Raw genomic sequence first — 25258 nt, forward strand, 5'->3', positions numbered from 1 at the left:
CAGTCTGAAAACCATTCCCATAAAGTTGGTTACCCATCCGTTAAATAGTTTTCCGTCTACAGTAGCTCAAATAGCGAAAATTTTATTATAAACACCCTACTACCTGACCATCAACACCTACGTCTAATCCATGCTCTCCTAAACCACTGTAAAGTGCGCTGCAGGAAGTATTTCCCATTGTACAATATAAGAGGATTTCTTCTCGATTCATTCACGTACTGAACGCGTAAAGAACAATTGCTTAAACGCCTCTGCCGCACTTCTTTACGGGATTACGGGAGCGATACCCAGGAGGCGGCAGTAGCTAGAATTCTCACTTCATACTGGCTCTCGAAACTTAGTAGCTAGACCTTTGCGCCTGTCTTCTAACATCTCCCAGTTCGGTCTTTTTTTCATCTGTTTACGCTTTTCCGTGGTGCAAACAAACCTGTGACGATTCGTGCTGCAGTTGGTCTCTAGTTGTAGTGATGACAGTCTACACTACCGTCGTAAGCTGCTGTGGTGAACCGTATTTACCGGTGGTTGCTTGTTTCGCTTCACTTAATTTATTAACCTAAAACTCAAAATAAATCGGCATAAAATTATTAATTAACCAAAATTTATTCCATTAGTTAATCAAGACAGAACTGTCACGATAAACAGAACTGAGAAAGAATAATCAATAACCAACAGTGAGTCTGTTTTCAAGCTTGAGATGAGTTGCAGAGGTGTCATATTGAAACGTCTGCAATATGTCACCTTGCCTCCAAACTGTATCATATGTAGCTATCAAATTAGTGACTTCGACAGGGGCTTGTCTTGATTCTCGCAGTGAGGCTTGAGATCCTGAAGATACTGAGTCCGCATTGACCAATGACTTATCAAATACTGCTGAATATTTCCGAAAGTGGAGATTCAGCCATCCCAACATCTCACCTAAACAGCGAGTTGGCAACAAAGAGCTCACGATCTACTTTGAAGGAAGGCTACTCGGACACAACAGAACCTCGAAATATGTAGAACACACCCTTTGAAGCAAAGCAAGTGCTGTATCATGTATAAGATACAGAGGCGAGCGAGTGCACGGGACTTACCCTAGTTCACTGCTAGTAGCGTCACGTCATCGTAACGCGCCTGCATATAGTATTGCACCACATTTAACATAAAAGTAAAAATTAAGATTTGTGTGTAAAACTTTGTTAAAGTATAGTTCTATGTAATAATGTTTCAGGTAACAAATCTTAATGTTATAAAATTAGTAGTTTACGTAAAATTCACGTTTTGAAAGAAAAATAGGAGGCGCTAAATAATGACGCTAGGAAGCCAAAATTTGGTGAGAAGGTGCAGTAAGAAGTCATTAATGAGTGGTGCTGGTTTCCAAAACCATAAAACTAAAATTGACTCCAGAATCCGCGTTTTTCGGAAAAATCAGAGGCGCGAAATAATAGAGCTACAATATTGAAAATTGGTAGGATGCTTCAGTTCACCCTAATAATAATAATGGAAATACCACAATCAGTTACCTCTTCTAGTTTTTTAGTAATTTAGTAAAAACTACTTTTGTGAGTAAAATGTACATAAGCATTATAGATTAAGTACTTTAAATTTTAATGATAAAACAAATTCTTTAAGACCAATGATCAGATAGGACAATTAACAAAGCTACACCAAGTTTTAGTCTTGTAGCATAATTAACAGCTGATACAAGTCTTGATAAAGCTATGGTTCAGAGGTAACAATCTACCGTTAGTTCCATTGTAAAAATTCTAGAGAGTAAAGTTTTAATTTTAGCGGGCTGAGATTTTCTACGTGCTTCTGTACTGCTCAGATGTATGTATACAAAAATTGTGAAGTTTGTAAAGCTATTATTAAATGTGATATTTAAGATTATGTGCCTGAGATAGCGATCATTTGGAGGCTGCCGGCATCTGCATAGGAACGGAAAGAACAGATGCTCTCTTGGCGGTACGCGCCGGAGCTATATAAAAAGAGCGGCAGAGGCAGTAGTAAGCTCACTCCGCATTAGACCAACGCCTAGTCCACGCGAGCTTAACGTCCGATCGCGCCTCGCCTCGGGTGACGTCATAGCGGGCTGTGACATGCGCGTACTTAGCAATGTAAACGGACATTGAAAATCGCGAGGACTGTACACCGTCCTGGATCGTTTAGACTTCGGTAACAAACTGTTATTGTGCCGTCCGTGTGAAGTATAATTCCGCGTGGCAAGTGGTGACTAACTCCACTTTTAAGGCGAGCATTAATCTTTTTTTTTTTTAACATTATTGCGAACTATTAATAGAGCACCGTTAGTTAGAGTAATGAACTATTCGGGAGGAACTTGCTGTAGAAGTCGCCTCTGAACTATTAAACGATTGGCTGAATTAACAATATTTAATGTCTTTAGCATTTTCAGAAGTTTCGAGTAATTTGTGTGAGCCTTTAAGATAATAAAATCTTGTTTGGAACTTTCAATTTTATTGAAGCAGCCCTAATCCCGTGAAGAACTATGAATATTTTTCGTTTAGCTGGGCTGTACAGGAATGTGGCCGTGCAGACTGGGAACTAAGGTCAGTAAGTTTCCCTTCGCTTTCTGACTGGCCACCAAATTAGTTGCCAGGCTCGCGTGATTTAAGGTGGCAATGTTCAACTTTCATTCAACATTAAACAACGACTTCTTCGCCGTCCCACATATGTTGCATCGGCAATAGTCTGTTACGTGAAATGAACATTCAAACAACTCATTCGACGACTTCTTCGCCGCCCCACACCTTGACCAATGACTTATCAAATACTGGTGAATATTTCCGAAAGTGGAGGTTGCAGCCATCCCAACATCTCACCTAAACAACGAGTTGGCAATAAAGAGCCCACGATCTACTTTGAAGGAAGGCTACTCGGACACACCAGAACCTCGAAATATGTAAAACACACCCTTGATAGAAAGCTCAGTTATAAACAGCTCTATTAAGGACAACCGCCTAATTCAAACATCTTCCAGAAACTCTGGGTATCCTCTGCATCGACACTCCATACTTCACTTCTGGGACTGTTCTACGCTGAGGTGGAATATTGCTCCCCAGATTGGATGAATAGCACTCCCACAAGACTTGTTGAGGCACGGTCTAATCATGCCATGCGCCTTATTAGTGGTACATTCACACCTACAAGCAGTTTCGGGCTCTCCATAAAGAAAAGGTAAAGTTCCGCGTTCTGGCCCTAGACGGGCCAATGGGGCCCCACCGACCGCCGTGTCATCCTCTTTCAATGACGTTATCAGTTACGGTATGAAAGGGCATATGGTCAGTACACCGCACTAGCAGTCGTTGTCAGTTTCTTGACCATGGAACCGCTGCTAATTGGTTGAGTAGCTTCTCCGTTGGCCTCACGAGGCTGAGTGTGCCAACTAACAGTCGTCCGACTAGGGACAAACGCCTGGCAGGACAGGGAATCGAACATGGGTGCCCCGCATGGCAGTTACCAGGACTGATCAATCGGCTGCGGAGGCGCACTCTGCCTATCCTTATTTAGCAACGTAACACGGCCGTCTCTGACAGGGAGGGGCGGGGGGGGGGGGGGGCTGTACTTGTAAGGGATTACAAAAAACTACCGATAAATCCTCACCTCTGTGTCCACGCACAATTCCAACCATCAGTAAAGGAAGGCTTCGCTCTCGTCATGCATCCCTGGAAACTGAAATGATGTTAGTTGACAACGGCCTTAATAGTAATGACTGGTGGAGACAGAAAGTGAATAATTTTTTCCAAGTTGTGACTGTGGGATTAAAAATCAGATTATTCGTCACGAAGTTCGAGAATGTCGTCTGCGAGCTTTAACGGAGATCCAACATAATTGTGGGTGATGACGGAGGAATCAATACACTACATTCATTGTCTAGATATTAGTTTGTAATGTGAGACAACAGTAAATATTAATTTTTAGTGATGTAGCCATACGCTAAACAAATAAAATTAGCAAACAGTAATAATACATTTCATTATTAAACACGGTTTTCCGAAACTCCTTCACCAAAGAAGACGAAGTAAATATTCCTGAATTCCAATGAAGAACAACTGCCAAGATGAGAAACATAGAAGTAGATATCCTCGGTGTAACAAAGCAACTTAAATCACTTAATAAAGGCAAGGCGAAGGATCCGTACCTAAAGACTGGAAAATTGCTCAAGTCACACCAATACCCAAAAAGGAAAGTAGGAGTAATCCGCTGAGTTACAGGCCTATATCACTAACGTCGATTTGCAGTAGGGTTTTGGAACATATACTGTATCCGAACATTATGAAGTACCCAGAAGAAAACGATTTATTGCGGCCAAGCGGTTCTAGGCGCTACAGTCTGGAACCGCGCGACCACTACGGTCGCAGATTCGAATCCTGCCTCGGGCATGGATGTGTGTGATGTCCTTAGGTAGTTAGGTTTAAGTAGTTCTAAGTTCTAGGGGACTGATGAACTCAGCTGTTAAGTCTCATAGTGCTCAGAGCCATTTGAACCAAAACGATTTATTGGCACATAGTCAGCACGGATCCAGAAAATATCGTTCTTGTGAAACACAACTAGCTCTTTATACTCATGAAGTAATAAGTGCTATCGACAGGGTATGTCAAATTGATTCCATATTTTTAGATTTCCAGAATGCTTTCGACACCGTTCCTCACAAGCGTCTTCTAACCAAACTGCGTGCCTACAGAGTATCGCCTCTGTCGTGCGACTGGATTCGTGATTTCCTGTCGGAAAGGTCACAGTTCGTAGTAATAGACGGAAAGTCATCGAGTAAAACAGAAGTAATATCCGGCGACATAGGAGACGATCTGAGTAGCCGTCTTAGATTGTTTGCAGGTGATGTTGTCATTTACTGTCTTGTACAGCCATCAGATGATCAAAACGACTTGCAAAATGATTTAGATAAGATATCTGTATGGTGCGAAAAGTGTAAAGTTATTCACATGAGTACTAAAAGAAATCAGCTAAATTTCGATTACGCGATAGGTCACACAAATCTGAGGGCTGTAAATTAAACTAAATACTTAGGGATTATAATTGCAAATAGCCTAAATTGGAAAGATCACATAGATAATATTGTGGGTAGAGCAAACCAAAGACTGCGATTCACTGGCAGAACACTTGGAAGGTTCAACAGGTCTACCAATGAGACTACTTACACTACGCTTGTCCTCCCTATTCTGGAGTATTCGAGTGCGGTGTGGGATCAGCATCAGGTGGGACAGAAGGATGACATCGAAAAAGTACAAAGAAGGGCAGGTCGTTTTGTACTATCGCGAAATAGGGGAGATAGTATCACAGACATGATACGTGCATTGGAGAGGCAATCATTAAAAAAAGGCGGTTTTCGTTGCGACAGGATCTTCTCATGAAATTTCAATCACCAGTTTTCTCCTCCGATTTCGAAAACATTCTTTTGGCACCCACCTACATAGGCAGATAAATAAAATAAGAGAAACTGGACTCGCACAGAAAAATTTAAGTGCTCGTTTATCCCGCGTGCCGTTAGAGAGTGGAACGGTAGAGAGACAGCATGAAGGTGGTTCATTGAACCCTCTGCCAGGCTCTTTATTGTGAATAGCAGAGTAATCACGTAGATGTAGATGTAGAAAGGAGAACTAATATACTCCATCCTACCTGACACTTGTCCAGGCCGGTCGCACAGAGAGAGTTGCGAAATGAGTTACAATGAGGAACTTAAGTTCTTCCTACTGATAAACGCCACGCGCTCTTCGATGACTCTTGGTGCGATTACATTCCCAAATGGCGCCCGCGGGGATTGAGCTAAGGCGATGCATCGGTCGAGGACTCGTCGAGCTGGGTTGTGCTTCTTCTGTGGCAACCAGTAACGACAGACACCTCTCCTGATACCAGCTACCTCCCTCCTAAAATGTTTGAGACACTGTGTATGGAGGGGGAAACGTACAAAGGTGCCTCCGATAAATGTGTTAATCACAGAGTCGTTTATTATTTGAAGGACTAGGAACTTGTACTTCGGCTCCTGTATTGACTGGACCCTTAAGCCGCCATCAGGAAGATGCGTTTCTCATAGTGAAGCTCGCCAAACGTCGTTTTCACACCCTCAGTAACGACCATGTTCCTCAGCATGACTTGCGACCATAGCACTCTCCAGCGAAAGTTTTCTCCTACATCTGCGGTGTAAACCACGTAGTTTTCTGCGCTAGTTAGTAAGGATATCAGCTTTTAAAATTTTCATTGCAAATAGTACGGACCAAATTTACTGTCAGATAAAAAAATATTTCATCATTCTCACTTTTGACGAAGAGCCTATAATAAGTAATACAACGCTTTTTTCTGGAAGCAGGATGGTTTTATTCAGAGTCTCAAAACACCATATAATTCCCCACTCTTTTGGCTACAGAACTCAGTCTTTCAACGTAATCTCCTTTCAATGCGACTGCCTTACGCCACCTTACTGGGAGGACCTATGCCCGCATGGTACCACTCTACTAGTCGGCGTCGCAGCCAACTTCCTTCTGCGCCAATAACCTCCCCATTATCCACGTACTGCTTCCCATGGAATGCATTCTTCGTGGGGCCAAATAGATGGAAGTCGGAAAATGCGACATCCGGACTGTCGGGTGGATGAGGAAGAACTGGCCAAAGAAGTTTTGTGAGCTCCTCTCGGGTACGCAGACTTGTGTTAGGCTTTCCGTTGTCGTGGAGAAGGATAAGTTCGTTCGCATTTTTGTGGCGACAAACATGCTGAAGTCGTTTGTTTAGTTTACTGAGGCTAGCACTGTTCGCTTCAGACTTGATCGTTGCACCATGAGGGAGAACATCAATCAGAATAACTCCTCCGGAGACCCAGAAGACTGTCGCCATGACCTACCGGTTGCCGGCCGCGGTGGTCTAGCGGTTCTAGGCGCTCAGTCCGTAGTAGTTCTAAGTTCTAGGGGACTGATGACCACAGATGTTAAGCCTCATAGTGCTCAGAGCCATTTGAACCATTTGAACTTACCGGTTGAGGGTGCGGCTTTATTTTTTTTCTTCGGAGGAGAGATAGTGTGGCGCCACTCCATGGACTGCCGTTTTGTTTTCGGTTCGAAAAATGAATCCATGTTAATCGCCTGTGACGACGTTCAACAAAAAATTGTCACGATCACTCTTTTAGTGCGCAAGCATTTCCGCACAGATGGTTCTTCGCTGCTCTGTATGGTCTTCTGTCAGGCGGCGAGGTATCCAGCGGACACACACCTTTGAGTACCCCAACTGGTGGAAGAATGTGTCAGCACTACCAACAGAAGCGTGCAGGTGAGCAGCGAGATACTTGATTGTGATCCGTAGATCACCTCGAATGAATGTGTCCGCGCATTCCAACATTGCAGGACTCACAGCACTGTGCGGCCGGCGGCAAGAGGGAAATCGGACAGATTTGCACCAGCTTGTTGCGATGATTACAGACGCCTCGCCCAACGACTCATCGTGCTTTTGTTCACTGCCAGATCTGCGTAGACATTCTGCAATCGCTTATGAATATCTGTGATGCTCTGGTTTTCCGCCAACAGAAACTGAATTACAGCTCTCTGCTTGAAACGCACCTCCATTACAGACACCAGTTTGAAGGCTACGCCACCTGTCAGAACTTCATGAAACTATAGTGGCTGAAGCGGCAATATTCCAGTATGTCCTAAAACAAATTCCTCATGTTTTCAACCGAAATTGGTCAAGAAAAAAATGTGTTGCATTACTTACTGTGTAAGGTGTCAGGTAAATCCAACACCTTACATGAAAACCCTGACATGATAAGTAAATCTACATCTACATCTACATCTACATCCGTACTCCGCAAGCCACCTGACGGTGTGTGGCGGAGGGTACCCTGAGTACCTCTATCGGTTCTCCTTTCTATTCCAGTCTCGTATTGTACGTGGAAAGAAGGATTGTTGGTATGCTTTTGTGTGGGCTCTAATCTCTCTGATTTTATCCTCATGGTCCCTTCGCGAGATATACGTAGGAGGGAGCAATATACTGCTTGACTCTTCGGTGAAGGTATGTTCTCGAAACTTTAACAAAAGCCCGTACCGAGCTACTGAGCGTCTCTCCTGCAGAGTCTTCCACTGGAGTTTATCTATCATCTCCGTAACGCTTTCGCAATTACTAAATGATCCTGTAACGAAGCGCGCTGCTCTCCGTTGGATCTTCTCTATCTCTTGTATCAACCCTACCTGGTGCGGATCCCACACTGCTGAGCAGTATTCAAGCATTGGGCGAACAAGCGTACTGTAACCTACTTCCTTTGTTGTCGGATTGCATGTCCTTAGGATTCTTCCAATGAATCTCAGTCTGGCATCTGCTTTACCGACGATCAACTTTATATGATCATTCCATTTTAAATCACTCCTAATGCGTACTCCCAGATAATTTATGGAATTAACTGCTTCCAGTTGCTGACCTGCTATTTTGTAGCTAAATGATAAGGGACCTATCTTTCTATGTATTCGCATCACATTACACTTCGCTACATTGAGATTCAATTGCCATTCCGTGCACCATGCGTCAATTCGCTGCAGATCCTCCTGCATTTCAGTACAATTTTCCATTGTTGCAACCTCTCGATACACCACAGCATCATCTGCAAAAAGCCTCAGTGAACTTCCGATGTCATCCACCAGGTCATTTATGTATATTGTGAATAGCAACGGTCCTATGACACTCCCCTGCGGCACACCTGAAATCACTCTTACATCGGAAGACTTCTCTCCATTGAGAATGACGTGCTGCGTTCTGTTATCTAGGAACTCCTCAATCCAATCACACAATTGATCTGATAGTCCGTATGCTCTTACTTTGTTCATTAAACGACTGTGGGGAACTGTGTCAAACGCCTTGCGGAAGTCAAGAAACACGGCATCTACCTGTAACCCGTGTCTAAGGCCCTCTGAGTCTCGTGGACGAATAGCGCGAGCTGGGTTTCACACGATCGTCTTTTTCGAAACCCATGCTGATTCCTACAGAATAGATTTCTAGTCTCCAGAAAAGACATTATACTCGAACATAATACGTGTTCCAAAATTCTACAACTGATCGACGTTAGAGATATAGGTCTATAGTTCTGCACATCTGTTCGACGGCCCTTCTTGAGAACGGGGATGACCTGTGCCCTTTTCCAATCCTTTGGAACGCTTCGCTCTTCTAGAGACCTACGATACACCGCTGCAAGAAGGGGGGCAAGTTCCTTCGCGTACTCTGTGTAAAATCGAACTGGTATCCCATCAGGACCAGCGGCCTTTCCTCTTTTGAGCGATTTTAATTGTTTCTCTATCCCTCTGTCGTCTACTTCGATATCTACCATTTTGTCAACTGTGCGACAATCTAGAGAAGGAAGCACAGTGCAGTCTTCCTCTGTGAAACAGCTTTGGAAGAAGACATTTAGTATTTCGGCCTTTAGTCTGTCATCCTCTGTTTCAGTACCATTTTGGTCACAGAATGTCTGGACATTTTGTTTTGATCCACCTACCGCTTTGACATAGGACCAAAATTTCTTAGGATTTTCTGCCAAGTCAGTACATAGAAATCCAGTAGTATGTCACATAGCTCCGAATAAATCGTGACATTAAATTAACCAAAGTAATACGAGTAACGAGTGAGCAAATGGAATACCACAGACTAACACAAGAATGCCTAAATGCATGTCGTACCTTCCCACCGTGAGGCAGACGCAGTTCCGAGGGGAGAAACGAGGACAGAAGCCGAGAGCAGAACCGTGTTAAGCTAGATAAGGGAGGGGCTGGGCACCCACGCCGCGAGCCTACCTGTACGACTATACAACCCGCACGTTTTAGCGTGAGGCTTTTTCGCGTCTCAGGTACGTCAAGGATCACCCCCAGCCCATGTTAAAAGCTAGAGCCCTCCAGAAAAGCAGTATAGATCTTACGATAACACAAAAAGGGCCACTACCTCCCGCAAGTTTTAGCGTGAGACTTTTTCGCGTGTCTGTTACATTAGGATCACTCCCCAGAGCATTTTAAAAGATAGAGCCCTCCAGAAGAGCAGTATAGATCTTACGATAACGCTAAAAGGACCACACTAGCTGCAGGTTTTAGCGTGAGACTTTTTAGCGTCTCTGTTACGTTGCAAACTTTAAAAACGTTGCCCCACCACGAAAAGTATAACGTTTCTCATTGGATAGACAGAATTTTTGTAGGCGGAGCTTAAGGTTAACATTGAGACCCTGATTGGTCAGATGAAAACATAGCCAGATAGTTTTTTTTAACTAACTTCGGTAAATTGTAGTAAGGAGAAGTTAGAGAGTTAGTTCCGAGACGGCGGGCTGGATGGCTGCTGCGCCGGCCGCTGCCGCCCTGACGCTGCTTAGACACCGACAAGGTAATGAACGCACGCGATGCCGCATTTTTTGAGCGCATAAGGCTTCACTCAGAACTGCAGAAGTCTCATCTGTTACACCACTTTTTTGCATAATACTAGTGTCGATCGTTAATTAAAACTCATGGTGTTCACATTTGCCACTTGAAGAACAGATCTGAAACGCGATGATTTTTCTTTTATATAGTTATTGAGAAGCCACATCAGCCACTGTAATTTACGACAAGTTAAATAAGTAATTAAAGATAATTAAGGGTCACTGTAGACCATTTTGATAGTTGTAGACCATTTTGATAGTTTTCTCTTTTGTGAAACTTAAATTAAACCGAGATTATAGATGTGATATGGCATAGGTCATCCTTCGATCGATTGTAGAACTTGGAAACCCATTCAGGGAATATTCGTTCACATTTTTGTTGAACGCAGTTGGTTTTTACCATCCTCTATTAAAACATCTCCTTTTATCAATAGTGCAATTTATAAACGATGTTTTGTGAGTAGAATAAAATTTCCAGTGGTAAACTTAACTGCTTTTTCGACGTTATTTTACCAGCTAACTAAAAATAGGAAAGCCTTGAACCCTTTCCACTAAATTTAGTTAGTATTAAGATTCTTTTACAGGGAGTGCAGTGGAGCTGACGGTGAGATAATTAAGTATTTGGTTATATCATCGCTAGTCTCACTGAACTCTTCTGAATTCTACATGTCATGTGTGGTCTGGCGTCTCCTTACCAGCAACAGGTCCCAGGTTCAAACTAGTTAATTCCCTAAAAAACACGCTCAGAGCGTCGTTGCGCGAAAGTGGTAGGGAGACACGATATAGTACAACCAGACACCACCATGAATGTTTAGAACTGAACGCCCCTCCTGGTAAATCCTTAACATTATTCATATTGGATGACACAAGCAGTTGTGTTAAATAGCAGAATATTTAAAACATGTGAAATACAAGACCTGAATCAAGAAAGCGCAAAACCTCTTCTTCATGACCGACCGATATGACGCAACGGTTAGCAAACAGCATTCGGGAGGACGACGGCTCAAATCCGCGTCCTATCGTCCTGATTTAGGATGTCCGTCATTTCTCTAAATCGTTCTAGGCATATGACTGGATGATTCCTTTGAAATGTCAAAGCTGATTTCCTTCCCCATCCTTGAAACAATCCGAGGTTCTACCACGTTTTAATTGACCTCGTTGTCGACGGCACGTTAAACGCTAAACTTCTTTCCTTCTTTCGGTTCGGTTGAATTCTTGTATGGGACTGAGCACTCACGGTAGCCAGCGGATGGAGATCTATGTCATGTTCAAAATATCCTACAAATGTTGCAATCTGATGCGTGAGTGGCTTCCACTTTTCCCAGTATCGGCTCTATTGTAATACGCCGATTATCGAGCTCCAGGTCTTCTACTTCTCGTATAAATACTGATTCTTCACAGAGGGATGATCGGTAACTTCGTTTTTCATCATTCAGACTTGTCTGACCACATTGGGAGCGTCTACTCTTTACCACAGTGCATCACATGATGGGTGTTCTGTCGCCGTACGCTTCCACCAAGTCAGATTAGATTATTGCAGCGTTGTTCACCTTCAAATGCAGGAAACGAATTTGTGGAGCGAGAATTTCATTTTGTACTAACGCTGCAGACACGTACCAGGAAACGAAACAAAAATTACGTAACTTTATTCTTTAGCTGTCGTAATTAAAACTTTATGATTACCTCTCACGGACGTGCTTCCTGTTTAATGCAACACTTTCGTTGTCTGTCGTTAATGAGTGATAACAGAGGCCAGTAACGACCACTGGTGTATACTGGTAGATGTCAGAGCAGGCTGGCGCCTCTTCCTACAGAGAAGCGGACGTTTGCTGGTATCCGGCGGATAGTTGCGGTACCTAGCTTCCCGTCCCGCTTCCTGCGGAATGAATGAAACAACATGGAGGATTGCTTGTCCACTTCCGGACGACCAGGCTATCGATAGCCCATGTCATCTGGAATACACTCATTCAAAAGCAGGCGTCTCCGCTAGTCAATACTGCTTATTATCTGTCTTCGTTATATTTAATCTGCCATGACATCTCGCAGGTTCTCCGAAAAATCCCTTTACAGGGTCGTACGACGTGTAGATGAGTTACATAGAAACCTAAGTAAGGAGCCTTGTTGCTCCGTGCTACAGGAACAAACGTATACAATGTCTGACCAAAGGATCCCCACCCTTCGCTTTTGCGAAGGCTTTGCTGGGGACAGTTTCAATAAGATGTCTGAATGTCTGTGTAGGAATGGCACCCCATTCTTCCTCAAGCGTCGATAAAGAGAAGGTAGCGATGTTGGACGATGGGTTCTCGAGCGAAGTCGATGTTCCAACCCATCCCAAAGGTGTTCAGTTAGAGACTCTGGCAGGCCACTCTATTTCAGGACTTTTATTGTCCACATAACATTGCCTCAGAGATGTTCCTTAATGACAGGTCGCGTTGTCATGCTGATACAGTGATCGTCTCTGAAATGTTCCTCTACTGTATGCAGCACACAATGCCGTAAAATATGTTTATATCTTTCCGCATTTAGCGATTTCTTAAGCGCGGCAATGGGACCACGCTCTAACCACAATGAACGCATCCACACCGTAACACCGCCCACTCCGTATTTTACTTTTGGCACTACACATGATGGCATGTAATCATTCTCCGGGCGTTCGGCAAAGCCAAACGTTTCCATTCAGTTACCACAAGGGATAGCGTGATTCATCACACCATATTAGCCGCTTCCAGCCATCTATGCTCCAGTGCTGTCGCTCTTTACACGATCTCAAGCGTTGCTAGGCATTTACTACAGAAATATTGTGGTTACGGGCAGTTGCTCGACCACTATACCCCACTTTTTTTAAATCGCTAACACAGTCAACGTACTAGCTAAACTGTTGATTTCATGCGATTTTTTACAACCATCTCGACATTCCCTGTGAGTCAGTACAGAGATCTGCCTGGCCTTGGTTTGGTTGTGATTGTTCCTTCGCGTTTCCACTTCACAATCGCATTGCCAACAGTCGTCTTGGACAGTTTTAGAAGTGTTCAAAAGTCCCAGGTGGATTTGTTACTCGGACAACATCCAGTGACTAGGCCACCTTCGAAGTGACTATCTCCTGACCGACTCATTCTCCTGTTACTGTTTCCCTACTGACAAAATACTCGTATTACTCCCTGCGTCCTTTTTTACTGATTGGTCCACATCTCGTGAAGTCTAGTGGCCGGATAATTTTCGTCAGATAGATAAAATAATGCGTCTGTACGAAGAAAGTGCGATAATGATATATTGTGACTTATAACTTAAATAATATCTCCAACACCTCGATATCGACGGGACGTTAAACACTGTCTTCCTTCTTCTTTTTGAAACAGTTTCTGCCTCACATTATACCATATGTTTACCTCCTAATACAAAAAAATTGCACATGATTGGAGATTGATTTGCTCATCATCACACTATTTTTAATATGTTCTTGACGCAGTCACTTCTTGACAGAAAACGTGTCGTGGGGGAGGGGAGAGGGGGCGTCACTTAATCATCCTGAAATTGAGTCCAGTGCCTTATCACTACACCACCTTGTTCGGTAACACGCATTAGCATTGATACTGTATGTCTTGCAGCTACTCAGTGACGCAGAGTCAGTCCTACAAGTAGAGGTCTCTAAACGGCCGAGTACATCGCTTGCCGTGTGAGGACATAGTGATAAGACAAGCAATATTACAGCATGTGTGGAAAGCATTCGAGACTGGCTCAGGTAAGGGAGTACCTATGTATGTATACGTGAACACACGCTTCTCCACATTTAAAGTCCATTTGACAGCTCAAACAATATCTAAATACAGAATATTCGTCTCTTTGCAACATCATAAACGTATTCCATCCTATATCCTTCTGTAGGCGAGAAAACACGTTGCCACTAGTCCTGAAATGGCCGCTTGCGACCATCTCGTCGATACCTTAACTTCGTGCGTCCCGCTATCGCCGGTGAAGCCACTATGTTACCACTGTCCTTCAGCCTACACTCCCATTCAGTGCCACATATCCTCTAAGATTTTTGCGATTGATGCTGTAATTCTCCCGTTACAGGATACAGACCTATAGCCACGATAGGTGGTGGATATGCCGCCTTTAGGTATCCCAGAAAACCTGTTTTCCCGTTATGATTGCCTCCCTTAAATGGCAGCCTTCACTATAGCTACGAGGTTCAGTTTCCTTAATCCTAACAGCACCACTTCCCCCGCCCCTGTGACTGGTCTTTGTCTGACTCGTCCAGTGTGGCTTCGATGGCACTGCCCAGGAGCTTAAGCTCCCGCCGACACAGTCATAGTAGAGTGCTCAGTCCACCTCCCCACAAACACAAACGGTAATGCGGCAGCCCCCGACATCCGATAAAGAATACTTAAATTAGATATGAATTGGGCATCAAAAACATTCTTTGGAATAGAAAGGAGAGCAGAAAGTAATGGCATGAACACATTTGAAAGATGTCTGATGAACGAATACCTAACGGTAAACCTCAAGGTAAAAATAAATGTTGGGCGTCTTAAGAAGAGCTTCAATCTACTTGAAACTGGAACAGTCAATGATGCCTAGAGCAAATTTGCATATAGTGATGCTGATGTCCTCTAAGAAATTAATCCAGCTACCCGTACGTGGTTCGAGAAAATGTTACAGCCACATATTCGCAATACTATTCACATTTTCTGTTCTACTTTTTAACGTAAGTAACTTTCAAGCGTTGTATAAATCTTCGCTACAAACACAGTAAATAGCCACTTCTGTCCCGCATTTACATCTACACCTCTCTAGCCACCCTACGATATATGGTGAAGATAAGCTACTTCTGTTCTCACCGTCATCCCCCACCCCACCTCTCCACGGCCACCGTCCCCGTTCCATTAGCGAATGGTGTATGTGAAGAATGAATTCTGTAAACCTTTGTACAAGCCCCGATTTCTCTGATTTCTACGCCTTAGTCAATTCGTGGGACCTACTAATATGCTGCTCGACTCTCCTTGTACCCTCTTAGAATGTTAACAGTAAATCTCTTCGTGATACGTACCGCCTCTCTTGTCGCGTCTGACACTGTGAATTTATTGAACATCTCTGAATGGTTCATCGCCAACTAAACGAACCCGTGACGAAACGGTAACGGCCCCAAACTGATCAGTAATACTCAAGAATTGGTGTTTCCTAAGCCACTTCCCCAACATTCTTTAAATGAGTCTGAGCCTGACATCTGCTATTCCTACCATTAGTTTTATGTGCTCATTCCACTTATAGATCGCTCCAGACGGTTACTGCTAGGGTTGTTAACGGTCGTTACGGCTTCCAGTGGTCTTCTCGCCAATAGCGTAATCGAACAATAATAGATATCGTCGCCTAATTGTCTATACGTCACATCCATTTACGTTTCAACTGCTAGACTGTATTCCAATTCAAATAGCTTTATAACTAACGCTTCTACACTACTGGCCATTAAAATTGCTACACCAAGAAGAAATTCAGATGATAAACGGGTTTTCATTGGACAGATATATTATACTAGAACTGACATTTGATTAAATTTTCACGCAATTTGGGTACATAGATCCTGAAAAATCAGTACCCAGAACAACCACCTCTGGCCGTAACAACAGCCTTGATACGCCTGGGCATTGAATGGCGTGTACAGGTACAGCTGCACATGCAGCTTCAAAACGATACCACAGTTCATCAAGAATAGTGACTGGCGTATTTTGACGAGCCAGTTGCTCGGTCACCATTGACCAGACGTTTTCAACTAGTGAGAGATCTGGAGAATGTGCTGGCCAGGGCAGCAGTCGAATATTTTCTGTATCCAGAAAGGCCCGTACAGGACCTGCAACATGCGGTCGTGCATTATCCTGATGAAATGTAGGGTTTCGCAGGGATCGAATGAAGGGTAGAGCCACGGGTCGTAACACATCTGAAATGTAACTTCCACTGTCCAAAGTGCCGTCATTGCGAACAAGAGGTGACCGAGACATGTAACCAATGGCACCCCATACCATCACACCGGGTGATACGCGAGTATGGCGATGACGAATACACGCTTCCAATGTGCGTTCACCGCGATGTCGCCAAACACGGATGCAACCATCATGATGCTGTAAACAGATCCTAGATTCATCCGAAAAAATGACGTTTTGCGATTCGTGCACCCAGATTCGCCGTTGAGTACATCATCGCAGGCGCTCCTGTCTGTGATGCAGCATCAAGGGTAACCGCAGCCATGGTCTCCGAGCTGATAGTCCATACTGCTGCAAACGTCGTCGAACTGTTCGTGCAGATGGTTCTTGTCTTGCAAACGTCCCCATGTGTTGACTCAGTGAGACGAGCCTGCACGATGCGTTTCAGCCATGCGCATAAGATGTCTGTCATCGCGACCGCTAGTGATACGAGGCCGTTGGGATCCAGCACGGCGTTCCGTATTACCCTCCTGAATCCACCGATTCCATATCCTGCTAACAGTCATTGGATCTCGACCAACGCGAGCAGCAATGTCGCGATACGATTAACCGCAAGCGCGAATGGCTACAGTCCGACCTTTATCAAAGTCGGAAACGTGATGGTACGCATTTCTCCTCCTTACACGAGACATCAAAACAACGTTTCACCAGGCCACGCCCGTCAACTGCTGTTTGTGTATGAGAAATCGGCTGGAAACTTTCCTCATGTCAGCACTTTGTATGTGTCGCCACCGGCGGCAACCTTGTGTGAATGATCTGAAAAGCTAATGCTTTGCATATCACAGCATCTTCTTCCTTTCGGTTAAATTTCGCGTCTGTAGCACGTCATCTTCGTGGTGTAGCAATTTTAATGGCCAGTAGTGTAAGACTCGTGTGCTAGGGACCAGCGCCAAGCTGTCGTAGTTCTTTCTCGAGCACCATGTGTTCGCTGTACTGCCTGCTTTGTGGGCACGGCCTTCTTTAGCATGGCTTGCTGCACACTAACAACAATGCCCCCCACCGACAGATTTCCTCACTATTTCATCAAATGAATATGGCATGACTTGTAATGTTCTGTGAAATGTCCGACATGTCCCCTAAAATTTTACGGAGATATTTTTAATATGTTACCAGGATGGCTGTCTGATCCATGTTTTTGTAGGTGATCAGCCAGTCACATCTTCCTATATAATTTTAGTTCTCCTCTTGTATTACATATATTTCAATTGTCAGTATTAGAACATAAAACCAATTTTACGCTTCTTAAAATATGTGGAATAGTGCAATTATGCGGGAAACCGCGAGTGAGGTTGGGAGTGAGCGTAATTGCGTCAGCCTTACAATTACTATTACTTGCTTTCTGACATTTTGACTACATTTGTTCCTACTAATTTTCATATTGGCGCTGATAGCCTCTGCAATCAGTCAGCGACAAACTTACTTTAACCGGAGTATAGCACGCATCACCTACCTTCCCCAATCTTGGCCACGTCCACGTAAGAAGTTGCCTCCCCTAAGCCAAACATCAGAATCTACTTTCTGACTCATAGCAGTTTGATTTCCGTATTTCTCCAGAAGCTTTCATCCCCTATATTTTACGCCCTGTTTTGTTGCCTCTCATACCCAACAACTCTGGGCTTACATTTCAGCAAGACAATGTCCACCCGAACACAGCGATAGTTTCCAGTGTTGTTTTCGTGTTTGCCAAACCCTACATTGGCCAGAAAGGTTTCGGGATCTCTCCCCAGTTGAGAACGTTTGGAGCATTATGGGCACGGACATCCAACCAGCTGGGGACTTTTTTTTATTCCACGAAAACAATAACAAAAATGGCTACAATGAAATGACACAAATAAGTTGACAGATAATTGCAGTCATAAATTACAGCATTCAAAGAATGAGGAATCACATTCAGTCTTTAGCAGTAGCACACATTTAGCACCTTCACTGTCACCTTCAACTGGTGGCAGTTTAGCATGCACATTTTCTTCCTCTGCAGGATGAGGTTCTTCATCATCATTTCCCAGACCTAAATAAATCATTCAGTAACTCCTTGATGTGTGTTCCTCCCAGGGTAAATTACATGGACAGAAGAGCAGTCCTGAACAGCGACATCGCAAAATCCTTCACTGCCTTGTTATTTTTGTCAGTTCCAGCCTTCTAAACGCATCCATAGGGAGTTCAAGATCTTCCTTTATAGCAGACACCAGATGTTTGCCGTCATATTCTTGTATCTGTTGTACTACTGATTTATTTTTCATGTGTGACTTGCAGGTGAGTTTAGGGTCGGGAACGTGACACAACTCATCCCCTCTCCACGGGGAATCCAGTTCCTAACCTATACCCATTCCGCTGAAGAATATTCGGAGCATGTTACCATATTTCTTATTGTGATTCTGATACTTAAGTGTTTTCACGAATTCATTTTCCATATAAATCTTGTATTCAATATGTTCATCGCTCCCAATATTGTTAAAAAATGTAACTTGTGTATTTTCCCATTAACCAAATCACTGCGTTACTTTTTGCCTGAGGCAAGTAATTTTCTTTTGGTCTGAAGAAAATGTTAGTCGGTACATTGTTTGCTGAAGTTCTTGTAATTTGAGCAATTTTCTTCCTGGTCCACCTCCAGCTGATAATCCGATCTCCACATGTGTAACGATGAGGTACACTATCAACGAGGTTGCATTTGCTGCAGAGGTTTGTGACGCTTAAACCGATGGCAAAGAGACGCTCCTTAGTGCTGTTGATGTTATTGACTACCGGCCTCGGTGGCGGAGCGGTTCTAGGCGCTTCAGTCCGGAATCGCGCGACTGTTACGGTCGCATGTTCGAATCCTGCCTCGGGCATGGATGTGTGTGATGTCCTTAGGTTAGTTAGGTTTAAGTATTTCTAAGTTCTAGACGACTGACGACCTCAGTTGTTAAGTCTCGTAGTGCTCAGAGCAATTTGCACCATTCTTGATGTTATTGACTACCTTGTACCACGCTGTTCTCACATCAGACGAAAGAACATCACTACTGATGTTTTTCCAGACCACATTCCATGCTATTCCAGCATGGAAGATCTAACACACCAGTTGGACACTGTTTGGCGTGATGTCCCTCAAGCCGACATCCAGCAACTCTATCAATCAATGCAAAGCCGAAAAACTGTTTACGTAAGTGCCAGAGGTGGACCAATGCGTTACTGAGTTGCTCAATTTGTAAAGCTTTTTCGCTTGAATAAATCACCAAATGTTTTGAAATTGTTATCAGTTGTTTATCTGTATATGTACATCACATCTACCGATTTCCGTCCCATTCGGACAATTTCTTCGTGTTGTATCGTTTTACTTTTTGCCTTAGAGTGTATGACGCGAAAGGACTAGTTCTTGTCGATTGACAGACTGCTCCGTGCCGGCTTTTCGCTCCTACTTCCCCGCAGCTGGGCCTATCGGCAGTTGAGGGTTGCCGGCAAGCTGCAGTAGTCAGTCGGCTGCACGTGTCCTGCGGGAGACGCGCGGTGTAACTGTATTAGCCTGCTGGCCGCTGCGGTAACGCAGAGGATGAATCGATTGCAGGCTAGCGGCTGGCCGTGCCGTCACACTCAGCCATCGCTTCCATTTTCTGCCAGCCTGCGGTTTCCGCTGCCTGACGTCATAACCCCGATGGAAGGTCGCATTCTAGTAATGAAGAGCAGCTCAATTCCAAAGCATTTCAGTCACAACGTTTACATGGTTTCCCTCTGAACGATTAACTCAAAACCGATTCTGTTTTATAATGTAAACATTAAAATACAGTCAGAGATTGCAGTTTATCATCATAATAAGATTCGTTGCAGTTGTAAATTTTTCTATTTGCTAAAAGAAAAGCACAACCTGTTTTTGGGATCTGTATCCCATCTTCAGGTGTAACTGCAAAGTTATAAGTAAATAATGACGCCTACCCAAACTGTTAGCCTTAAAAAAAGGAAAAACACAATTTATACTTAATTTCTCACGAAAAAAAGCCATGTACATATATAAAATGTGAGTCCATAAAAGTTGAATAACAGAGATTAAATTAGGTGAAAATAGAGCATAAAACAGGAGACTCTCTCAAATCCTAGGTCTGTCGGAAGGCCTCTCACAGAGCAGGACAAAGGTCCGGTCTTAACGGTGTGCCAGACATGTATACGCATAAAGTTAGACAGACGAACTTTCAGACACTGAAACGAACAAAGAAGAGGAGAGTATCCAGTCTGTGCACCTGCAGGCATGTGTGAATACACAATGTGACCAGTGTCGCATACACACCAATCAGGCCTGTGCCAAGCGCAAACCAAAGTTGAATTGCCGGCGGGAGCGGCCATGTAGCCGCAACGTAAGCGAGTGCACTAATTCTGCTAACTGATACTCAGAATCTGAGACATTATAACCCTTATCGGCAGGTCTAAGAAGGACTAGCATCAACTACAATGAAAGTTCAACTTCACTCACGCGCCAGAGAGACACCAATTACAGAATCTGGATGTTCCGTAAACCCATTACAATCCAACAAGTACCCCAAACCCCTGTAAACGTACATTATGCCCATAACGTCACTTAAGAATTCATATGTGAAAGTATTTGTATTGTATTATATTGCAAGGAAACTACAGCGAGGTTTCCTACCCGCCGTAGTCCTTAGTGGTTCACAACCCCACAACAGGCTACAGCAGGCCACTCACCCCGCTGCCACTCCACACAGAACCCAGGGTTATTGTGCAGTTCGGCACCCAGTGCTGCCCTCCCCCGGGAAAGTCTCACATCAGACGAGTGTAACCCCAGTGGTTGCGTGGTAGAGCAATTATGGTGTATGCGTACGTGGAGGAAGTGTTTGCGCAGCAATCGCCGTCATAGTGTAACTGAGGCGGAATAAGGGGAACCAACCCGCATTCGGCGATGCGCCGGCCTGTGTGGCCGAGTGGTTCTAGGCGCTACAGCCTGGAACCGCGCGACAGCTACGGTCGCAGGTTCGAATCCTGCCTCGGGCATGGATGTCTGTGATGTCCTTAGGTTAGTTAGGTTTAAGTAGTTCTAAGTTCCAGGGGACTGATGACCTCAGAAGTTAATTCCCATAGTGCTCAGAGCCATTTGAACCATTCGGCGAGGCAGATGGAAAACCGCCTTAAAACCATCTACAGACTAGCTGGCACACCGAACCTCGACATTAATCCGCCGGGCGAATTCGTGCCGGGGAGCGGCACGGCACGCCTTCCCTCCCGGAAAGCAATGCGTTAGACCGCACGGCAAACTGGGCGGGCTTGTGAAAGTAAAATCCAAACAGTCACTAATTTGTAACCATTCAGAGCTGTCAATAAACTAAATCAAACGCACTTCATAGCCTACCAACAATATACAGCGTGTTTCAAAAACCCGGGAACACTAAAAATTTTACTGTAGCCGAAAGAGTAGCATTGCAAAGTAATGATATACATAATTTGAAAGAGTTAACTTGCATGTTTTTTTCTTTATTGCCGGTGTGACGTGGAGTTCCATATGTGGTCGCTAGGTGGCATCATAATCAAGATGGCGCTTTCTGGAGCTGAGAAGGTTTCCTGCGTGCTAGAATTTGACAAAACAAAGAGTACAACGGATGTCCAACGAAAATTTAGGATGAAATACAGGTAAACCAGCAACATCCAGAAAAGCAATCTACAAATGGCAAGTAAAGTTCGTTGAACCAGGTTGTTTGTGTAATGAGAAGAGAAATGGTCGGCCAGGTGTGAATGTAAATGACATTGAACGAGTGAGAGGTCTCATAGGGGGTCCAGCAAACTCTCTACGCAGTGCTTCACGGGAGCAGCCACAGTCTCGGAAGACATGTTGGCCCTTGTGTGGCTGGAGTTCGATTATCGTGTCGACGTCGGAAGAATCACACATGGTTTCTACATGGCGTGTATGTGCATCGAATGTTGGTAAAAAATAACTTACAGGTTTACTCTTTCAAATTATGTATATTTTTACTCTGTAGTGCAACTCATTCGGCTATAATAAAGTTTTTTAAATGTTCCCAGACTTTTGAAACACGCAGCTGCCTCGTGATGACTGGGTGTGGTGTGATGTCCTTAGGTTAGATAGGTTTGAGTAGTTCTAAGTTCTAGGGGACTGATGACCATAGATGTTAAGTCTCATAGTGCTCAGAGCCATGTAGACAAACTCGCAGCTAAAAGATTACTGCAGTATTGATCACAGTAAGAATAGCCATTACAATAAAAACCAAAATGAAATTTTTTTTAAGGAATATTGCTCACAGTAACCATAGCCAGACATGAGCAAAACGGATATAATAGCAGGATGTAACTGTAAACGGAAGATACAAAGACGCTCTATATTTAGAACATGTGGATTATTTCACCGGGCTGTAAGACGCTGAAAGTGTTTTATAACTGTTGCGGATCTTATCACTGATGATGAATATCAACAGTTGTGGAGGTAATCTCAAAATAAACATGTCGCTAGATTTCAGCTTCCATAATCGGTTTTCGTCCACATAAACGCTGTACTGAATTTCAGTAGAGATTGGGTTCTCGGCTTTTTAATATGTTGGCCACATTGAACGAAGTTATTTTGTGAAGATTAATGGAAGAGGAGAAGTATTGGACTGGTCAGGAAGTTATTGATTTCCTTTAATTGATTCACAGGAGCACATTAAATTTTTAAGACGTGAAAAAAATACGATTTTTTTAATGGTGATATCCACTACTCGACAAAGAAAGTGAAACACCCAGAAGACATGGTCGGCTATCAATGTAACTTCTTATAATTATTATAATCGCTATTCTCTGTGACACGTAGAACGGCCACCAGAGTGCATTAGTGTTGTCCATGTTTAGTGTTGCTACCAGGCATGGTAAGGTGTATAACGGGTGTGAAAACCGTAAAATGTTAACCGATCGCTGCGAAGGATATGTAGATGCCGCGCATTCGTATGAGACAGCGTTATCAGCACATACCAGACTTTGAGAGCAGCCTCACTGTGGATTTCCATTTGGCCGGCTGGTCGAACTACGCAGTATCAATATTTGTCGGGCATTCGAGTCTGACAGTGGCACAATGCTGGATCGCATGTGAACAAGTGATCATAAAGGTTGCGGTGCATCATGTCTGACCACCATAAGGGACGTTTGTCATATTGTGCATCAAGCACATCGTCCACTCCTTCACATTTACACCTGCCATCCGAGAACTAGTAACGGACTTTCCGCAATATTCTGTGTCGGTCGGAAACTGGCCGTAGTCGAACTATGGAATTACCGTACCATGCGTTGGCTGGTGTTGTGGCATGGCTGGCAAGCAGCCTCCCCCCCCCCCCCCCCCCCCCCAGATGACCATTGTCAGCGAGTATGGCAGGATCGGAGGAGAGGCAACACTCTTACTATGTTTTGAAGAGGCACAGGGGTCTTACTCCTGACGTCACGATGTGGGGAGTCATCAAGTATCAATTTCATCTACATCTACATCTACATTTATACTCCGCAAGCCACCCAACGGTGCGTGGCGGAGGGCACTTTCTATGCCACTGTCATTACCTCCCTTTTCTGTTCCAGTCGCGTATGGTTCGTGGGAAGAACGACTGTCAGAAAGCCTCCGTACGCACTCTAATCTCTCTAATTTTACATTCGTGATCTCCTCGGGAGGCATAAGTAGGGGGAAGCAATATATTCGATACCTCATCCACAAACGCACCCTCTCGAAACCTGGCGAGCAAACTACACCGCGATGCAGAGCGCCTCTCTTGCAGAGTCTGCCACTTGAGTTTGCTAAACATCTCCGTAACGCTATCATGGTTACCAAATAACCCTGTGACGAAACGCGCCGCTCTTCTTTGGGTCTTCTCTATCTCCTCCGTCAACCCGATCTGGTACGGATCCCACACTGAGGAGCAATACTCAAGTATAGGTCGAACGAGTGTTTTGTAAGCCACCTCCTTTGTTGATGGACTACATTTTTAAGGACTCTCCCAATGAATATCAAACTGGCACCCGCCTTACCAACAATTAATTTTATATGATCATTCCACTTCAAATCGTTCCGTACACATACTCACAGATATTTTACAGAAGTACTGCTACCAGTGGTTGTTCCGCTATCATATAATCATACAGTAAAGGATCCTTCTTTCTATGTATTCGCAATACATTACATTTGTCTATGTTAAGGGTCAGTTGCCACTCCCTGCACCAAGTGCCTATCCGCTGCAGATCTTCCTGCATTTCGCTGCAGTTTTCTAATGCTGCAACTTCTTTGTATACTACAGCATCATCCGCGAAAAGCCGCATGAAACTTCCGACACTTTCTACTAGCTCATTTAGATCACGGCTGGTGGTGATTGGTGCCACTGTGATGGCACAAGAGCTCGTCACGGACATCCTGGGTCCTGATGTATGTAAGAGCAGCCGGTCGCGGTGGCCGAGCAGTTCTAGGCGCTTCAGTCCGGAACCGCGCGACTGCTACGGTCGCAGGTTCGAATACTGCCTCGGGCCTGGATGTGTGTGATGTCCTTAGGTTAGTTAGGTTTAAGTAGTTCTAAGTTCTAGGGTACTGATGACCTCACATGTTAAGTCCCATAGTTCTCAGAGCCATTTGAACCATTTTTTATGCAAGAGCATCATGGTGGCATTTTCAATAGAACAATGCTCGTCCACACATGGCACGCTTCTCCATGAACTATTTGCGTGATGTTGAGGTACTCTTGCGGCCTGCAAGATTCCAGAACCATTCTCAAAAGAAAATGTGGAGACCAACCCGAACGTCAATTCCATCCCATTGCCAGTCTCTAGGATGGCGAGGACGCGTCACAAGAGCTGTGGGCCAGCATGTCACAGGAGAGGAGGCAACGACATTATGACACCTTTCTCAATGAATCACTTCATGCCTGCAGGCCAGAGGGGATGCAACGCCATACTGATAAGTGAGCTTATA

The 25258-nt window shown here is 44.2% G+C and overlaps 1 protein-coding gene and 1 non-coding gene across 3 annotated transcripts in view; one reads left to right on the top strand and one right to left on the bottom strand.

Annotated features, from left to right (window-relative positions):
- LOC126354674 (CYFIP-related Rac1 interactor B) overlaps nt 1–25258 on the bottom strand; it is a 423392-nt gene that overhangs the window by 372311 nt on the left and 25823 nt on the right. The gene's annotated exons all lie outside the window — the stretch shown is intronic.
- Nucleotides 21244–21327, top strand: Trnas-gga (transfer RNA serine (anticodon GGA)). Its single transcript is given in 2 exon segments — nt 21244–21283; nt 21293–21327. It is a non-coding gene; the product is annotated as a tRNA-Ser (tRNA).

The sequence above is a fragment of the Schistocerca gregaria genome, chromosome 3 (genome assembly GCF_023897955.1).
Source record: "Schistocerca gregaria isolate iqSchGreg1 chromosome 3, iqSchGreg1.2, whole genome shotgun sequence".
NCBI lineage: Eukaryota > Metazoa > Arthropoda > Insecta > Orthoptera > Acrididae > Schistocerca > Schistocerca gregaria.